Consider the following 6,910-nt stretch of genomic DNA (forward strand, 5'->3'; position numbering starts at 1 on the left):
CACGTGCTCGCTCATTCACTCAATCACTCGGGTGTGTTCAGAAACAGGGACCTTTGCGAATCACACGTAATCACACTTTTGGGGTTTAATAGGATTCCTCCTATGACAGTGACCCGTCAATCACACAGATGAAAACAAAAATGCTAGGAAAGGTAGCAGGTAGTGGGGGTAGGTAAGTGCCTCGAGAAAAGCTGACACCAGGTGTTTCGCCTGCCAAGCAGCCCTCTTCAGAGAAGAATGAATTTAGATATCATAAATAGTCGATAAATGATTCAATGAGTAAAACTAAGTGCTCAAAATATGACTGAAAACAAAATATACCCATTGATTTATTTATTTAATGACTTTTTATTGGGGCTAGATTGAGACTATACGAGTAGTAACTTCTTCCACCTCAACCCTACATATTACTTTAAAAACAATTACAAACACTCAAGCTCTAGGTGGCGAAAAACCCACCTAGGTGGGAATCGAATCCGGGATTCTGGGTTGGCAGGCGAGGACGCTACTCCACCGTCACCCGGAGGCCGGAAAAAATTGTTTCCGCCCGGGATCGAACCAGGGACCTTCCGCGTGTTAGGCGGATGTGATAACCACTACACCACGGAAACGCGTATCGCTTTCCGCTTTTTCGAACAGTTACAAATGTTTATTCTGCTTGAAATGAAATTATCGACTTCATTTCAGTCAATAATTTCATTTCAATATGTTATGCAAATTCCATAAAGTTACGCCGGGGACAACCAATTTTTATTTTGCCGTTGTAATTAATCCAAGTTGAAAATATTTCCAACTGAACGTTAGGGAGGCCTTCTCGAATTCAGGGAATATTTTATTGAATAGCTTTTTAAAGGAATCGTTTTTCCATTTTTTTAGACCTACTTGAATCTTCTTTGTTTACAAACAGTTCTTACTTCGTTTCGAAGAATGAAGGACAGCTATGAGACTAGAATATAGTATGGTCGGTAAACTCCGATGAGTGCGTAAGTACTGAAATACTGAAGGTAACGGAAAACAAAAGATGAAGCGAGGATCATAAGACCTTGAGTCTGATGTCACCATATACAAAATGCTAATGTGAAACCGAAGGATGGATGGAAATTTTAGTAAGAACTGTTTGTAAACAAAGAAGATTCAAGTAGATTTTAAAAAGTGGAAAAATGATTCCCTTAAAAAGCCATTTAATAAAATATTCGCTGAATTCGAGAAGGCCTCCCTAACGTTCAGTTGGAAATATTTTCAACTTGGAGTAATTACATCAGCAGAATAAAAATTGCTTGTCCCCGGCGTCACTTTATGGAATTTACATAACATATTGAAATGAAATTATTTACTTTCATTTCAAGTAGAAAAATTTGTATAATTCTTCAAGAAAGCCATTAAAACAAAGCGTTTCCGTGGTGTAGTGGTTATCACATCCGCCTAACACGCGGAAGGTCCCCGGTTCGATCCCGGGCGGAAACAATTTTTTCCAATCCTGGCAATGGGGTACACCTTTTATGCCCGCAAAACAAATTGGAACACTCATCTGGGAAATAGGAAATTAAATTTTTTGTTATTTTGGGAATTTGTATTTGTTGTTATCGTCATTTTAAAAATCCTGTGTAAAGGCCAAATGACTATTTTTGAATAAATACTAAATAAATAATAAAAATATAAATGATATTTCTCAATATTAAGTAACAAAGTTTGGCAAGAATAAAACTTTTCACCAGCAAATTTTCACATATATTTAGCAGTAGCTTAAAAAGAATTAATGGCAAAAGTACTTTAATAATATGGTATGGAAATCAATGATAAAAAACTAAAATCTTACGTGGAATGCAATAAATTCCTAAACATTTTTTCTCATGCATAAAGATTAGCCTTCTGTATTGCATTACATCCATTAGCCTCATCACCTTGCCTATGAAAAGTCTTCCAGGAAGACTCTATCATTGTTATGACCGTAGTCAATAACTTTTTTTATTCCGTCTGTACTCTCAAGTGGTAAAATCAGATTTTCCTATCTATCCATTATCACCCATGTTTTCCATAGTATACACAGAGGGAATGTTAAGAGAGTCATGGGAATAGCTGGGATAAGGAATCAAAGTAAAGTTGGCTGGAAACTGATCATACCAAGCTGCACTAAGCCATTCAGCCTGTGGATTGATATTATTGTTTGGGACGAGAATAATTGAGGAAAAACGAAAGCAATAAGGCTTATATATCCAGAAATAGGAAAGCTAGATAAATATTAATATTGGGGGGCATGAACTATAGCAGTTAATCTACTTGGGAAGTCTTTTAGAAGAAGGTAACAAAGAATAAAAGACATTATAAGATGAATTTACGGAGAAGAAGAAGAAATGTCGGGGCTCTTAAATAAACACTCATAGAAAAATTATGAAAACTTTTATCACATAAGTAGTAATATATGTATATTGCATAAAATGATCGTTGAGAGAAGAGGATTGGACCTAGACTTTAGGCTTTCGAAATATGAGTGTGAAGATTAACAGAAATAATATAAAACTAAGACGGTCCATACTAATGCATGCTGATGGAAAAGATTAGGTCACTGGTAGAAAATCAACGGCAGTAGGAAAAATAGATGGAGTGTATTATGAGTAATGATGAGTGGTAATAACTAAAGATTAAATAGGTCGAAAAAATATCATGTTGAACGGTGCGAAGAGATGAAGGAGGTAAGGGAATCTGAAGAATGGCTTTACATTTTAGGTTTTTGGAGTATTCATTTGGTGTTGCGTCAGTTGGGGCTTACAACTGTAGCATGGCGTAGGCATTAGATCCATCAATTACCTCTTTTGACACTTATATTAAGCTTAAAAATAATATAATCTCCTAATATTTTCTATTTTTACGTAAATATGACATCATTCTGCAACATTTGGACAACTTAGGGGAAATCCGAAAAATGCTGAGAAAGTGGAGGAGGAAATGAAGAAAAAAGAATGCAGGTATAAATAGATGGTTCTGGTGAAGCGAGGAAGTATATACCGAATCGTTAGTGACTCCCAAAATCGTAACTTTAAAAAGGTGGAATAGATTGAACGAATGAATATGTTCTTCAGCACCTAAAGAATGCACCGTTGAGAAACTAAGGGCGTGTTTGCAGTTTAAACGTCTAATTAAAGAGAAGTAATTCATTCAAATTTTTTAAGACCAAGTATTAATTAAATTGAGTGATGCTTGAGAAACTGAGATACACGAGTCAAATTTAGGATTTTTATCAAATTTACTATAAATCGTAGATATTTTTCACTAAATTCATAATAAGGGAATTGCTTCTAGAGCAGAAACTGAATATCAACATCATTCACTATTCGTTGCGACTTAAATGCATTGGTTGATATTTTGAGTGCAATATTATCATATAATTTTTACGGTTGGTGACCTAACACCCCCCGCCACACGCCCTTGCGGCGGCTTGCGGGGTATTATGTAGATGTAGATAATTTCCTTCACATTTAACTCCCACCCTTTGGAGGAAGAATGGAACCGCCCATGGCTCACGCGCATTGTCACTCAACGGTAAAAACTCAAGTTAGTTCTTTCGCCCCCCCCCCTCGTATTGAAAATTATTATCACTAGTGTGAAACAAGAAGGATCAATTGTCATTCTCTCGAAGAAAACGTGAAAGTCATTCGTCAAAAAAGAACCACCTTGTCGTCCTCCAGAGGAAAGGAACAAAAGACATGACCTCTCTCTTCTCTGTCACGGACACAAGCGAAAAGCACATTAACATCCCGGGGTCAAACAAACAACTGTGCCTCTAAGGACGGAGCGAGAATGGATGGATACGACAAAAACAATTGAATTGCCATCGGGAAGGGGAGGGTCCCATTTTATATTTTCCCGCTCCTCGGGATGGTCGTCCTGCATCCCACGAATTTCCCCCGGCAGAAATGTCCTCCCATCGTTCTCGGGTCTTCCGTCTCCCGGCGCAGTCTAGAAATCCAATGGAATCTTCTTCACACCCCTTAGAAGGTCGACCTCTTTCTCCCTCTCTCTGTCTTTTTCAAGATAACCCGTTCTGGTTGTCCAAAAGAACGACCGCCTTCAACCTCACCATCGTGTCTTTTTTCCCTATTGGTGGGTAGTAGTAGGTACCACACTTTTCCCTTCGCTCTCTCGGCAAGAATGTGAATCGAGTTTCTGACGTATAAATAAAAAAAGGGTATGTACCTAGCATAAAAATATGTATAAATTTTGCCTCAGCATAAGACATGGTTTTTCTGACTGAGTTGTCGATGGCAAGAAATGTTAATGTTCCAAAAAAATGGTATGCAAGGTTGCCCCCTGAAAACTCTCAAGACTATAGAAAAAGTTTTCCAGAAAATACTTTCTTTACAAGGTTATCCAAAAGATACTTTCTTTCCAAAAAACATTTTCATCTCCACATAGCTTTACTTGGTTCACTAGGACATTTTGTACCTTCCTACCAAACATATTATATATACGATTTATACCTACCTATACGGAACTCATACTTAAGGTAGCACTAGCTTAGTGCATCGAAATAAACACGCTTTCAACATTTCTCTGGCTAAAAGAGTCCTGACATATCCTCCCCTTTCCCTGAGTATACCAAGTCCAATAACATGTTCTACAATTAATGAACACCGTCAACAGCAACTGATATGTCGCCTTCCGCAGCTCAGATAAGATGTACCGCATGGAATTCTTCTAGCAATGGAACGTTCACCAGAGCACAGAAAAAAAGAAATATTTAGATGACCCAACGAACATTCGATGATGACAACCAGAAATACCACAAAAACTCGCCCCACTGTTACAATGGAAGAATCAGGTGAATTAGCTCAAAGCTTGGGTTATATATTTTTGACCGGCTTGTACCGGCAAAAATTATAGTTAATTCGTATTATAGAAATTGTATAGTGCCATATTCTGAACGGCATATGATTGTATCTCAAAATTGGGAAATTCAAGGCGAATAATTGTGACAGGAATTATTGAAAAAATAGAGTAACTCTTCTAGCCAGTCAACATTCGAATACCTCTATCCTAAAAATATGGAAGAAAAAAGGTATGGTTTTTCCTATACACAACCTGGAAAATCTATATAAAAAGATTAAATATTTTTTATAGCATAAAAATAAAATTACTGTAATAACGAAAGAAAAACGTGCAACTCGATGTGTGAAATTTTTACGACCCTTAAACAATTTAAAATTTATTTTGTAAGTTGGTCAATTTTCCGTCCAATACATAATATCGTACTTTGGACATAAACAAATACCAACCGAAGTGTACATTTTTAACATAATTATTTGGTAAACTACACAACTATATAAGTGAATGCCGGCCCCGGTGGCGGCGGGGTAACGTCCTCGCCTACCAACCCAAAAGTCGCGGGTTCGATTCCCGCCTAAGTGGATTTCCCTCCATCTAGGGCTTGGTTGTATGTGATTGTCTTCAATATAATGTCTGTAATGTAGGGTTAGGTGGAAGAAGGGACTATTAGTCCCAACCTCGCCCAATTAAGTCTAGAAATAAATAAATAAAATCCTAGATTTAATTCATGCTTACAAATTGTTCATGTTAACAAAGTGAGATATTATTATCCTGCGGAAAAAATTCACAATTGAAATATTTTTAACCGTGTGAGCCAAGTGATGGGTGTTTACTAACCGGTTTACTAACCGGTTTAGCACTGCTTCTCAATAAAAAAGTTAACGGTGGTATTCAACAATAATTTGATATCGATCAAGCCTGAAGAAGCAGTATTGTCAAATAAAAATACCGAATAAATTCCATTTTCAAATAATTATATTTGACGATATCCTATTAGGATAGGTGCCATTCCAATGAGTCATCAAGTTCAGATGATAAGGGAACCAAATATCAATATACATTGATAAGTACATGCTAAAATTGTCTGATGTCATGCATCACATAGCTAAATACTTAAATGCAATAATTTCAGAAAATGTCATGTATGTGATTACATCAAAAGTGAAGAATTTAGAAAAACATTTACAGACACTGTTTCTAGATATATTTGTGAAAAATGTTTACATTTGATTTTTAACATTCGGTGAAAGCTATTTTTTGAATATTCTACTTCAATAGCTAATTTCTACCAAGCTTACTAGCTAATGGAAATGATCATATAGCTCCAAAATAAATCCACGAGTCAACTCTGGAATTTATTGCCTTGTCGATGGATTTTACTATGAAAAAATATTACTTTGTAATTCCACAGTATTTTTTATTCAGACACAACCCGAGTTTCGACGTTCAACTTCATCATCAGGATTGCGTTGAACGTTGAAACCTGGGTTTGGTCTAAATAAACTACTGTGGAATTACAAAATAAATATTTTTTCATCATAAAATAAATCCATTTCATGAAGTCACGACTCAAACAACTAGTTCTTCAATGAATGTCGTGAAGAGGTCGATACCTTATAAAGATGTAGAAGGTATTCAAATATCAATTTTATTAGTAAACACGCGATTTACACAGAAAATTCATCATTCATCTATGATTCATATAAAAACTGTTCCAAAAATCCTTTTGTCAAGTCAAAAGTTAGGGTGTTTTAAATAATATAATCGCGGGTTGCATATGTATGGGGTCGTAACTAATGTATATGTGTTCGCAGGATATGGTTCAAAACGTTGAAGACCTGGATTATATTCTCCTAGTTGCAGGATATTTTATGTTTCCTATTTCAAATTGTGTCGGGTGCGGTTTAGTTGAAGTACCATTGTCCATTGAGTTAGACACTGAGTAGGTTATTTATGGGCTGGCAGAAAATATCGTAGGTGAGTCATCACGAGAGCCCTTTCCATGCCTTTTTCTGCACAATTCGTTTAATATTAGTCTTTGAACCCATCCATACATCCTCATCCTTCACCTTACTGGTGGTTGTAACCA

At 36.3% G+C, this 6,910-nt stretch overlaps 2 non-coding genes across 2 annotated transcripts; one reads left to right on the forward strand and one right to left on the reverse strand.

Moving 5' to 3' along the window:
* Positions 1-538: 538 nt before the first annotated feature.
* On the reverse strand, positions 539-611 carry TRNAV-AAC (transfer RNA valine (anticodon AAC)). Its single transcript has one exon. It is a non-coding gene; the product is annotated as a tRNA-Val (tRNA).
* Positions 612-1,391: 780 nt separating this feature from the next.
* Positions 1,392-1,464, forward strand: TRNAV-AAC (transfer RNA valine (anticodon AAC)). Its single transcript has one exon. It is a non-coding gene; the product is annotated as a tRNA-Val (tRNA).
* Positions 1,465-6,910: the final 5,446 nt, after the last annotated feature.

Source organism: Hetaerina americana, unplaced genomic scaffold, assembly GCF_022747635.1.
Source record: "Hetaerina americana unplaced genomic scaffold, ioHetAmer1.1.p SCAF_7, whole genome shotgun sequence".
NCBI lineage: Eukaryota > Metazoa > Arthropoda > Insecta > Odonata > Calopterygidae > Hetaerina > Hetaerina americana.